The sequence below is a fragment of the Pinus tabuliformis genome, chromosome Q, assembly GCF_031772625.1.
Source record: "Pinus tabuliformis cultivar Carrire ecotype Pingquan chromosome Q, CPIR1, whole genome shotgun sequence".
NCBI lineage: Eukaryota > Viridiplantae > Streptophyta > Pinopsida > Pinales > Pinaceae > Pinus > Pinus tabuliformis.
Genome location: NC_142296.1, coordinates 898936878 through 898949408, shown reverse-complemented (window position 1 = coordinate 898949408; position 12531 = coordinate 898936878). Strand labels below are relative to the sequence as shown.

The 12531-nt window shown below is 39.0% G+C and overlaps 1 protein-coding gene across 9 annotated transcripts in view; it reads right to left on the bottom strand.

Moving 5' to 3' along the window:
* The window catches only part of LOC149222370 (uncharacterized), a 139280-nt gene that overhangs the window by 67473 nt on the left and 59276 nt on the right, over positions 1-12531 (bottom strand). The window lies entirely within an intron of this gene.

Here is a 12531-nt window from a genome sequence, read left to right as displayed (position 1 = left end):
AAAACCATTAACAAGGAACATGAAAAACACAAAGTCGACTGCAAGACTGATACTCGGTGAAAAACAGAATAATTCACTGTAGGATTTGGAGATTAACTGTATGCAGTGTTGTGTTACTATTTTGAAAACTCAAGATGCGACACCAAAATTATCATGATAAAAGAAACTCATGGTCATGATTAGAACATGTAGACCATGTTGACCACTAGAGTAGCACCTGATGATTATATGAAAACTCCATGCCCAAGGATGATCCAGAGGACACTTGTACCATCAGATATCATCAGTCAACAGAGTTTTTTAACTCTACTTTTATCTTATCATCATATTTCTTGTTTCCATATTCCACACCCTGCGGGGAATTGTAATAAGTGATGCTAGTAATGATGAGTTTTTGAATCTGTAACAAGCCTAGGATGTTGGGACTTGATCAACATACGAGTACACCTTGCAGTATTTTTTTTATCCGGTTAATTATGCCTTCTTTTTTAGAGATAATTTTCTTGGTTTTTTCACTCATTTTTAACCCCAAAGCCGGGGTGACGGTTTGAAGGTTGAGCCCCTAACACATCTTAGTGTCTAAAGTCGATGTATATTACCATACTAGATCACACAAAAAAATTCATGGAATTTGGCTAGGTCTAAGTAGGATTTTTTAATAATTAAAAATTTCCCGCAAAACGGGATTTTTTAATTATTTTCTATGTAATGGTATAAATAAGTGGCCTTAGGAAATGTTTGGGCATGTGACTACTCGAAATTCATCCTCAGAGGCCCAGCATTATTTTAGGACCCACTTTGGCGGTCAAAAAATGACTTATAGTCCCTCAAAAGCCGATTTTTCAAATGACAGTAGCAAAAATGAGGAAAAAATTCAAAAGAATGAATAATTGGAAAAATTTATAAATTTTTCCAAAGTCAAAATAAGTCAAATTTTGACATGGAAATTATGTGGAGAGTCAAGGGTGATGTAGCAGCAATGTGGGGCCCACCACATGAAGCCACAAAGAAAGTCAAAGTTCCAAGTCAAATAAAGTCAAAGAGGGCCCACGTTGAGTTTATGAGCCACATCGAATTGTTAAAAGTGGTGATTTATTTCAAAAGGACGAGAAACTCAAAATATTAAAGGTGGACACATTAAACTAGTTCCAAAGTTAAGGGGGGACAATAAAAGTGACATGGCAGATCTTGTCCCCACTTAAAATCACACGGTGGCAATTTGTTAGTGGTGTACACATTAGCCAATTTTTAGTGGTGTACGCATTAGCCTTGTCTGGAAAAGGTGGCAGGGTCAACAAACCACAAACAGGAATATTATGTTTGGGAATAAGCCAATAGTTTGTGTTACACCACATGTTGTATGGGGTGTCCAAGGACCATTTCATGACACCTTGATGACACTCATGAACTTTCCATGTACCAGTTGCATATCCTGGGAGTTATTATGGTGCAAATGTTAATTTTGGGGCTAGTACGACGGTTTTAAAACCCGGCCAGGTTGAACTGCTACCCAGTCAAACTGGCCAGTTCATTAGGCTCAGAGGTCAACCCGGCCAATGACCCCGGTTTGGACCGAGGTAGACCCCGATTTGGGACACCAAACCAGCATGAACAGGTATAACCTGGCCAGTTCCTTCATAACCCAGCCGTGTCACTGCCAACTCCCATATGCGCAGCTGCGAACCCATGCTGAGCTGTTTTGGATGGCTGTGAGTGGTTTTTCGGGAAACTAGGGGATGTTTTCCCTCCAAAAACAGCCCCTCCATGCCTACAAAATCAATCCTCCCCTCTCATTTACCTTGCACATCTCATTTGGAGTTTTAGTGAACTTCATTGTGAGCTTGGAAAGTGTTGAGTTTTTGCAGAGGTAGTGTAACAGCAGAAAGTTTAGGCTGTCTTTGCAATCTTGGAGCTGTCTAGTGGAATTGGCATCTTCAGGAGGAGGTTAAGGCAGCTAGTTTAATTTCCAGACAAGGCTTTTCACTTGACAAAATACATATTCCATTGCTGTCCATGTATTTAATTTATGTTTGTTCTTTCAAGTTTCAATTTTTAATTTTCAAGTTTTAAATTTCAGCCTGTTTGTAGGCTAAATCTGCCCCTTTTTTTCCAAATTTATCTTAGGTTTTCCATGTTTCTTAACAGCAACTTCTTTTTTCAAATTTGCACGTTTATTTCCTTTACAAATTTCAAACATTTCATAAGCCACCATGCCCCAAGAAGCCAAGGACACTGCAAGGACTTATTGTGATATGATTGATGGCAAAATTATCTGCAAATATTGCCAAAAATCTGTTGAGGGAGAGGATATTCACAGGATTCACATGTTTAAACAACACTTGACTGGGAGAAGAGGCCAAGTAAAGCCATGTAAAGCACCAAATGAAGTGATAGCGCATATTAGGGCAGAATTCCTTGGGAGGTTTGAGAACTTTGGGTAAGGCTATCCAAAAAAAGTTTGCAAGGAAGATGGAACTTGTACAAGCCATGAGAGCAGGTGGGTGTGAAGAGTTTGGGATTCAAGACACCGCTTCTATCACTTCCGCCAACGTCTATGGCCCCTTCCATTATGTTCAGCCTGCTCTTAGGTCTTACAATCAAGGCCGACAATCTATATGGATGAACACCAAGAGTTATTTCTCAACTTCCCCCACCACTGCCTCTGCCACTGCCACTTCCTCCTAACCAAGTGTAGCTCAACCCACGCCGGATAACCATTGCAAAAAGCAATGCAAAAAAGTTGTGTTTCAATACATTGCTAGATGGTGGTATGATGCAGATATCCCCTTTACTGTTGGCCACTCATAATATTACCAAGCTATGTGGGACTCCGTTATATTTGCAGGAAAGGGCTTCAAAGGCCCTCGTATGCATGACTTGAGGGCAAGTCTTTAGCAAAAAGCCATTTTTCCCATTGAAGAAAATTTGACTAAGAATAGAGAGTCATGGACCAATACAGGTTGTTCCATCATGTCAAATGGATGCACCGATGGAAACAACCGCGCTATCTTTAATTTCCTTGTTTCTTTCCCTGAAGGAACCACGTTTTTGAAATAAATTGATGCATCCAATAGAGTGAGGGATGCAAACATTCTATTTGAGCTTTTGGATGAGATAATTATGACAATGGGGGAGGAGAATGTTGTGCAAGTCATCACAGATAATGCCTCAAACTATGTTCTTGCTAGAAAGACGCCAGAGCCCAAATATGGGACCATATTTTGGACCCCATGTGTTGCATATTGCATAGACATCATGCTTGAGAGCATAGGCAAAGTGGAGCGGGTAAAGAACATTGTAGAGCATGCCAAGTGTATTACAAAATAACTATGTTGCACGGGTTCGCGAACCTGAGGGTGGGGTTCTCGAACCCATCCCAGGTTCTTGTCCCCATGTACCGGATTCGGATACGAGTGCTACTAAGAAGAACCCATAAGAACTGGGTTCTTCTATGAAGAACCGGGTTCTCCATTGAAAAAAGTTGGGTTCTTTTGTCTTGACGGGTAGGGAGAACTCTTATGGTGGGTACTTAGAACTCCAAAATCAAGTTCTTTAGGGTTCATTTTAGTTTTTATTTTTAAATTTTTAACTAATTTAATGGGCTTCCCCTAATATTAATATTCCAAGTAGCTAGTTCTTCATCTTGCGACTCATTGGAGTACTTATGCCTTTATCCATTCACTAAAGAGAAATAGGTTGGGCTCAAAGAAGGCAAAGAACTTAGTGTACATTCATAGCATACTCCATCTCATATCTCGAAAAGACCCTAGGTACAAGGAGGGTCCTTTCAAGAGATGGGACCAATACACAGATGATGCTATGTGTGTGGACGAGGAGATACAACCAGATGGCCTTACTGAGCAACCTCCAATTGCTATGGATGCGCAAGAGCCTCAAGATGAGAGTTATTCCTACCCAGAGAGCATGCTAACTGAAGATCTAAGTGATGTTGATCACATGGCTTGAGGAAGATATTGTTCGCTATTAGCTATTTTTATTTTAGTATTTTAAAATTTCCTAGTTCATGTTTGGAGATGCCTTAAGTCAGATGTTGAATGTAGTATGACAATGGACATATATCATAATTCTTATTAATATGTGAACTCAAATTTGCACTTGATATCAAACTAGAAATTTTGAAATTTCAATGGGAATTTTGAATGTTCAATGATGTGCCTGTTTAAATCTTTAGAATTTAAATTATAAATATTTTAGTTTTCTTGTTTAAAGTTGAAAAATATACAAATTCATATATATATATATATATATATATATATATATATATATATATATAAATAATATTTATATATTATATATATAAATTATAACATATCCCCGAAGAACCCACACACCCTGTTTCAAAAAATGACGTACCCGTCCCCATCCTTGTCCCCGAAGCCACGTTTCCTGGCAACGTAGAAGAATAAATATACAACCACTCATGGGTGTTGAGCTTAATGAGGGAAAACATTGGGGGCAAGGAGCTTGTTAGGCCTCCAATTAAGAGATTTGCAACTCACTTTGTTATATTGCAATCTTTAGAATTTAAATTACAAATATTTTAGTTTTCTTGTTTAAAGTTGAAAAATATACAAATTCATATATATATATATATATATATATATATTATAATTTATAAAAAATAATATTTATATATTGTATATATAAATTATAATATACCCCCGAAGAACCAACACACCCTGTTTCAAAAAATGATGTACTCGTCCCTGTCCCCGAACCCACGTTTCCTAGCAACATAGCAAAATAAATATACAACTACTCATGGGTATCGAGCCTAATGAGTGAAAACATTGGGGGCAAGGAGCTTGTTAGGCCTCCAATTAAGAGATTTGCAGCTCACTTTGTTATATTGCAATCTCTCAATTCTCAGCGACAAAACTCTCTGAAAATGTTTTCTTTTGATGAACGGTATCATCTTAGTAGGCTCGTAGACGAGATGGCAAAGACACCAAAAAGTAAGCTTTTTTGACAACTCTTTTGGGTAAAAGTCAGCAAAGGTTGTCATAATTGGCAAGCCCTTTGCTAAGGTCTTACGACTGGTGGATGGGGAAATATTGGCCATGGGCTACATCTATGAGGCTATGAATCAAGCAAATGAGCACATACAGGCAATATACAAAGATAAAGTAGGTCAGCATGGGTCGATTTGGGAGATCATTGTCAATAGACGGAACAATCAACTCCATTGTCCAATACATGCAGTCAGGTATTTCCTTAACCCAAAGTACCATTCTAAAGCTCAGCTAGGAGAAAATCAGACTGGGGACTTCATAGACGGATTGTATGATTGCTTCAAATGCATGGTCCCTAAGCAATCCAACCAATTGGAAATACATAAACAACTTTGATTTTTCACTAAGGCCTTAAGCACCTTCGGCAAACACTTGGCAAAGTTGGCAAGAGATGTGGGTCAACCATGTAAGCAATTCAACCTGTAAATACTTGTCTTTCTAGCCAAACTCAGAAATGAAATTATTGTACAATGCTAGTTTTTAAAACCCGGAACCTAAACATTGAATTTCTACGGTAAAGCAATTGAAGTTGAAACTTAATTCAATGCTATGTTGAGTTTCCTAACTTGCATGCACAACGGAAGGTAAATAAATCTGAAGACAAACAAGCATAAAAAAATACATGTAAATAGTATATACCCAGGAAACCCCAACAAGGGAAAATGTACAATGCATGTGTGTTCATTTTATTTCTTCTCAACAAATGCTATTTCAGAAAATTACAATGGGCAGGGAAACTCCCTTTAATCTTAGCAACTCCACAAATTTTCACTGTGTCGAAGCTGGTCTGCGCATAATCCACTCAACATTTCTTCCTGAGCGTGGCCATCTCTCAACCTGCACATTGTACAAAGTTTGAACTGGTCTACACAGTCCTCTGTGTAGCCTTTCTGAGTTGAAACTCGGCTTGGTTGTAGATATCACTTAGTTTGAAAAATATTATGGTCAAACGTCCTCTTCCTCCTAACCTGGAAATGATGCCCTAGTGCTGGGTAAATTGGCTGCAATAGCTAAGAAGAACACACACACAACTTATGCAAATTGAACTGACCACCAGCTACCATATCTGAGTATCCCCTCCTTAAGAGCTCGAACTAGGCCCACAAAGCACTCACAAAACTAGTGGACTATGGGTCCCCCTACTAGGAAATAATAATAAAAAGGCAGATAGTGGTTTGTGGGTCCCTCTGCTAAGTTTAGTGCACCTCTAAATTTAGATGAACCCTTCCTCCTCTAACTCCATTTAACATACAATGAACTAACTAATGTCTTTGTTGTCGCAACACATAGGTGGGAATGATTTGGCAACCAATGTCCTTATTTGCAAAAGTTTGCAGTTAGAATCCTCAGCGAAACTTGCAGTGCTTCTATTTGTGAGCGCAATTGGTCTGCTTTTTAGCAAATACACACAAAGAAGAGACATTTTATGGAACAAAAATGGTTAAATGATCTCGTCTTTGTCTCACACAACCTTCAGCTAGGGCGCAACCAGTTGATGAACAAAAGACCTAATCTAGATCCCATTGTGTTGGATGATATTGATCCAACATAAGAATGGGTGGAGGAGACTCAACCAACTAAGTTTGATCCTGACTTTGATATTGATGCCATGGCATTAGGGGGGTTGATCCCAATGCAAATTTGGTAGTGACAAAGGAACTAAAATCAATAGTTGAATCAAGCAAAGGCAAACATCCAATGAAAGGCACCAGTCGTGCAACTCAACTAACTCGTGCTTTCATTAGGTCTAGTTTTGTTGCTACTACTACCACTAAGGTTGCAAAGGAGTCTAAGGAGTTCTTAAACTCTGAGTTAGATGATGTTTATCTAGCTCTTGTTGATGATCCCATGTCTAGTAGAAGTGATGAGTTTGATGAGTGATCATGTTGATCACTGATATATGTAGACTTGTAGTAGGCCAATGGCCCCGAGATTGTAGCATTGTTTTTACACTCTAGAGGCCATTTAAAACCTCATAATTATATATTTTGTTGTTGATATGCATTGCACTCTATGCCATTTTGATATAGTCACCTTTACATGGTATATAGATGAGCAAACTTTGCATATTTTGTCTCAAATGGTTTGGAAGCATGGTTTTAAATCTTAATAATACTTTTTTCATCAAAATTTAATTATTTCACTTATTTTTTTGAAAACCGATTCATTGAGATCTGACCAATCCAATATTTTTAGTTCTAGTTCAAAAACCGATACGATAGGTACATCGGGTCAATCACCGATTCCAATTTTTAAAACTATGGGTGCTACCATTATGGGTTACCCAACCCCTACCCAAACAAGGCAAAAGATGGTATTCTTACACAAAGACTTGGCACAATCATTTGTCATGCCTATTTCACCCTTTTCAACATATAAGATAGATTAGTTATGTTTCTACCGTTGGTGGTGGTTGCTTCAATAGCATATCAGGTATTTTCATCTTGTTACAGATGTTTGTCCATGGTTGATCATAGTTTGGGTGACAATCTTTTTGTTTCCCTTGCTCATGATGCTTTAGTCACAGACATAACTAGGTTGTTTAATGTTGAAAATAGTACCAAGGAAAGGTGTTACTAGGATTTTATCCCTTTTAGCCTAGTGAGCACATTAATGGACTTTTGTCTCAATGACATTTATGAGTTAAATTAATGTCATGTGTGAAGAAGGTATATAGAAGTGTCGTACCATGTATTTTTTCTAATATTAAAATCACTTGTGTTTTATAAAGTGACTTTATGTGTAAAGTACATAATGTACTTTTCTAATATTAAAGTGAGTTGAAAAATCAATTTATGAGAAAAATAGAAAAGATACACAACTTGAAAAATGTACTAGGAGACTTTTAAGTGATGGAGCCAATGTAAGAAGGGAGTTATTTGGAATAATTGATCTCAACCACAAATCTTAAGATTTGGAGATTAAATCTCAACCATTGGATCTTAGTTTAAGGATTCAATCTTTTCCAAGGAGACAAAAGAGGTAAAAGGGATCTCATTCTTCACTTCACTTGAAATAGCATGAGGAGGAGAAAACTTCAAGGAGAAAATGCAGCAGTGAAAGGAGGGCTCAAAATTCCAAAGAGGAGAGTTGAGCTAGGGCACAGTTTTCTAGGAGAAAGAGGCAGCACAGAAATCAAAGAACAGCAGCTCGAATTTCAAGGCGAGGCTGCATGAAAATCGAGGAACACAGCAGCAAACTCAGCACAAATTTCAAGGCAGCAGGCATGAATTTCAAGGGAGTATGCAGCGCTGTTCATGCAGCCTCAGGCAGCGCAGATCTTGAGGTCTGCAGCTGTCTTCTGGCACAAAAATCAAGGCACAACAGTCACTCATGTGCACAGAAATCGAGGCAGCAGTTAGCATTGATTTCAAGGCATAATTTGGGCACAAAATTCAAGGAGCTGAGCTGTGAGAAAAAAACAGCCATTCTGGGCATGATATTTTGTGAAAATCTGAAAATTACAGTTGGCACAACTTTTCAGAAATTTGCATTTAATGCTACAGCTGAAAAGGGAGATAAGTATTGTGTTTACTTTATGTACTATTATTTTCTCAAGCAACAAATCCTCCTTTGAAAACCGGTTTTCCCCAAAAGACTGTAGGGTTTTTCCGGGGTCAACTTGACCAAAAATAAGTCTCTCATATGTTTGAATGCTTGCCTAAATTTTGTATTAATTACCAGCTGATAGGAAAGTGAAAAATAGTAGAAGTACTATTTTAATGTTTGTAATGAATGCATACTGAAATTTATATCAGCATGACAAAACATGTGGGTTGGGCCTTGTTCTTAGTTGTTGACATCCTCATGTTGGGGTATTCTCCTAGTGTTTTACCTTTATCCACTCCCACTCATCACTTTTCCATCATTTTTCCAAGTTATCTTCCATTTTTCAACATATTACCACTTTCCAAATTCCTACAAACCATATTACATACAATTCCAACTCCTAGAGGGCGCATGAACATTTCATTCATGATTATATAGTTTTCCCTTCAAAACTACCCTTTCATTTGGAATATTTCATTATTTCACCTTTTCCATGTGTGAATATGCCAAACTAATTTGGGATATTTCCAAAAATAATCCCAAATTAAGTACTACATTATTTCCTTGTTATATTTCAAAGTTTTAAACCTTCATCAGAGCCTTATTCCCTTACTCCAATTTGAACAGGAAAAAGAATGAGAAAAAAAAAAGGAAATAATAAGGGGAAAGAAGTAGAACAAGGGAATAAAGCTTATCCTTGAGTGGCATTCGTACAATTGTAGTGAGCATTCCCCTTTGGCACGCATGTTCAGGCAATCCAACATTAAAAACTAATATTTGTTAGTGGTTGTTCACACTCACATGTGCCACATCTTTGACCATTTTTAGTTTTTAATATTTGGAACAAACTGCATACTTTGTCAGACTGTTTGAGCAAGCAATACACTTTGTTACCCTAGCATCCTAATTAGTGTTTATTTATCTCTTACTAAATATGAGAGCCTTCATTTCCAGTGGGATTTCAATCTTTGATCATTTTAGCTTCACACTCTTAGTTTCAAATTTGACATCTCTTCATCTGGAATTGCCTCTTTGCAAATTCCCCCATTTTCTTGCATACAATTAGGCTATTTACGTTAGCCCCAATACAGAGTAAATTGAATTTGAATAGGTCCTAGAACTTGAACTCAAAGTTATTTGTCTTTTATTGATTATTTTGAATAAAATGTACAGGGCCTCATTCAAGTTGGAAATGGTTTTCTTTGCCACACCCTTGATTCACCAAGGTCAAGAGTTAGGCACCCAACATGTTATAATGGAAATTATCAGATGCCCTACACCCCCGCAAACAACAACCCCCCACGACCTTTTATACTGATGAGATGTCATTTTGTGATATTCCCACTTAGCAATATTTCTAAGGGGAAATCTCAATTTTGTCATATTTTGTACTTTCACTTAGGAAAAGTGGGTTGCGGGACCCCACTTGAAGCTTTGGAGCTAAGGCAAGGACCCAAAATAGGAAAAAGGGAAAACCGAATAGCTAGTGGATGATGGGGGCCACACCAAAAGGGTATATGCTCCCCTCTTGGGGACATGCACTCTTGGGGGAAAAGGATGGAGGGAATCGATGGTTGGGCCCCACATGAGCAAATTGGAGGCACAATGACAAAATAGGAGGAGGCACTCATTTTGCGCATATTTGATCATTGAACATTCACTTTCACTAGCACACTTGAGCTGAAAGCCAAGTCTGCATGTGCTGTTGAGCAAAGAGATTTTCAGGAGAGAATCTCAGCCTTGCTTCAGTGGACCTCAAGTGCCAGCACTAGGAGGGAGTCTTCATCACCTTCAGTCTGATCTGGGAGCCTTTTTCAGTGTGTTTGTGGCGCTGGTTCAGCAAAATGACTGTGTGGGCCTGCGCAATACCTTTTCGTGCCACACGTGGGGCATTGAAAGGAAGAGGAGTTTGGGGCTAAGACTTGTGGAGGAGTTCCAGAAGGGGATTTGTTGAATAACTCGACCATTTCGGGAGCCTTCAGCAGTCAAATTTATAGGTGGGTTGAAATACCAAGCAGCAAAGGAAGGAGAAATTGGGGATGGTGGGTGCCACACCAAAAAGGTAATATGCTCCCCTCTTGGGGACACGTACTCTTGGGGGGAAACGATGGAGGGAATCAATGGTTGGGCCCCACATGAGCAAATTGGAGGCACAATGACAAAATAGGAGGAGGCACTCATTTTGGGCATATTTGATCATTGAACATTCACTTTCACTAGCACACTTCTGAAAGCCGAGTCTGCATGTGCTGTTGAGTACAAGAGATTTTCAGGAGAAAATCTCAGCCTTGCTTCAGTGGACCTCAAGTTCCAGCGCTAGGAGAGAGTCTTCATCACCTTCAGTCTCATCTGGGAGCCTTTTTCAGTGTGTTTGTGGATCTGGTTCAGCAAAGACTGCGTGGGCCTGCGCAGTACCCTTTCGTGCCACACGTGGGGCATTGAGAGGAAGAGGAGTTTGGGGTTGACTTGTGGAGGAGTTCTGGAAAGGGATTTGTTGAATACCTCGACCATTTCGGGAGCCTTCAGCAGTGAAATTTATAGGTGGGTCAAAATACCCAACAGAAAAGGAAGGAGAAATTGGGCCGCAAATCCGAGGTCAGTGTTTGGACAAACCCTTTCTGGGTTTTCGAGGGTTATTGGAAGAGAGGTCAGGGTTAATTGAAATTTTTTGAGCACCGAAAGGGGGTCAAATCAGCCATTCTTCACAACCAGCAATTCAATTTTCTGGGTGTTCAAAGCAGAGCCATAGAGGGAACAGCTACGCACTAGTTGGGGCACTTGCTTTCATCACTTGGGCTATGCTAGCTTGCCTTGGGAAAGCCTAGGTGCACACTTTCCAAACATCTATTGTAACCCCATACTTTGATAATAAAATGGCTCAGAGCAACGCAGTTTTGGCTTATTTCATGGTGTCTGATTTATGTGTGATTTTTGTGGGTGTTTTTACTATGCATGCTTTGTTTATCATTGTAAAATTTCCTTAGGGATATTACAGTGGTATCAGAGCTCATAGTCTTGGCTCAGCCTGTGGGAGCATCTTAGTCTATGACACCAGAGGATAAGCAGAACATCACTTACAGGAGGTACAGGTATAGAAGCAAGGAAAGGCAGCTACAAATCACTCTTGACCCAGTGACCGTTGAACCGGAGGTTGAGAGGCCAGACATGGGGGATAATGGGGGAGACAAGATGAGTAAAGAAGAGGAGTTTTCCCAACATATTCTAAACGCCATCAACGATCTGTCTAAGGGCATTGATGAGTTGCGGCAGCAGAATTGCAGCAACAACAAGGGAAAAGGGATTTAGAGAGAAATCCATTTGGGTGAAGGCTCAGCCACTTCGCACCATGAGACAGCAAATCCACCCAACGCACCACTTATTTCCAGCACACCACCCAAAACTACTCTCCCCGTATTTCTAACATCTAGTGCTGGAGGGTCGCAAGGTCGGGAGGAGATGCCCATGGGGGACTATTTTGTGGAGTATCAATCCCTATGTTGCCAGGAAACGTGGGTTCGGGGAGGGGGACGGGGACGGGGACGGGACGGGGACAGCATTTTTGAAAACAGGTGCGTTGGTTCGTCGGGTAATATAATAATATTAAAATTTAATAATTATATTTTATAAATTATAAATTTATAAATTATAACTAATAACATATATGAAATTTGAATTTGTATATTTTTTCAACTTTAAACAAGAAAACTTTAATCATTTAAACATGCACATCATTGAACATTCAACATTGACATTGAAATTTCAAAATTTATCACCAAAAAACTGTTCATTGTTTACATATTAATAAGAATCATGAATCATGATATATGTCCATTGTCATACTACATTCAAAATTTGCCTTAAGGCATCTTCAAACATGAACTAGGAAATTTTAAAATACTAAATAGCTAAAGCCTAAGGAACAATGGCTTCCTCAAAGACCAAAAAACTG